This window comes from Nothoprocta perdicaria, unplaced genomic scaffold (assembly GCF_003342845.1).
Source record: "Nothoprocta perdicaria isolate Ctin4 unplaced genomic scaffold, notPer1 scaffold_45, whole genome shotgun sequence".
In the NCBI taxonomy this organism is placed as follows: Eukaryota; Metazoa; Chordata; class Aves; order Tinamiformes; family Tinamidae; genus Nothoprocta; species Nothoprocta perdicaria.
Window position 1 is genome coordinate 1980512 of NW_020455699.1, and position 1197 is coordinate 1981708.

Consider the following 1197-nt stretch of genomic DNA (forward strand, 5'->3'; position numbering starts at 1 on the left):
CACCCAAGTGCCTCAGGAACCACCCGAGTCCCTCAGAATCCACCCGAGTCCCTCAGGAACCACCCGAGTCCCTCAGAATCCACCCGAGTCCCTCAGGAACCACCCGAGYCCCTCAGGAACTACCTGAGTCCCTCAGAATCCACCCAAGTCCCTCAGGAACCACCCGAGTGCCTCAGGAACCTCCTTGTGCTCCCTCAGCGCCCTGTGGAGCGGCCCCTCCGCAGTGCCTGCCGCCACACCATGCCTATTTGCAGGAGCTCCACACACGGGTCATCAACACGAGCAGTTAGTTATCTGTGCCAGGTTGGCGGCACAGGGCTCAGCAGACCCCAGCGAAGGCCTTTTTGGGCTGCTCTAAGGCCAGCGGGAGAGGAGCTGCTCCAAACCGCCCTGCCCGTGCCCTCCCGCCGCCACCTGGCATGTCCTGTTTCACTACTTGGTTCCAGCATGGAGCCAGTGCATCTTCCGTGCCCAAATTCCACATCGCACTGGACTCCTGGCAGGCTTTCCTCAAAATGCACCCCTGCTCTTCAGCCAGAGCCAGCCACGCACCGGCTCTGCTGAAATGCATACATCAAAGCCAAGAGCAGAGACCCGAGCTGCATATTCCTGTGACCTGGCATACGAGATCTTGTAACTCTGCTTTTACCCCCAAAAATCCTCCACAAGACAGTATTAGTGTTCCAGAAAAGTCAGGACTGGGTATTTCTAATAGCAGAGGGGGAACAAGAACACACAGGCATCAAAACAGGTAAGAAATGTTGAATGAATGAAAGAACTATTGCTTGTATTATTGTTTTCATCCTTTACTTCTGTGCTGTTTCTAGGAAKCTTGGTGAAAAAGGGTAACTTCAGGTTCTAGCCAGTATTTATCCATGTGTCAAAAGTTTGTGATTTTACAGTTTTTTTTTTCATTTCTTCCTTCCTGTAAATTGGACTAACATGACTACCTCATTAGTACCTCACTGCAGGTGTCTTGCAAAGCTGAAAGTGATTTTTATCCCATGCGTTCAAATTGTATTTCCTCTTAAATGGCCATATAAATTAATATGGTTTATTAAGGTCACTGAATATCATTTGCTTTCAGGAATGCAACGTTTTTCTGAATGCCCAAAGCAGCTAGGAATAAACTCTGAGACTAAGGTTAAAGCACATACTTAGTACATACTCAAGGTGGAAAAAAATGTCCCACAGATC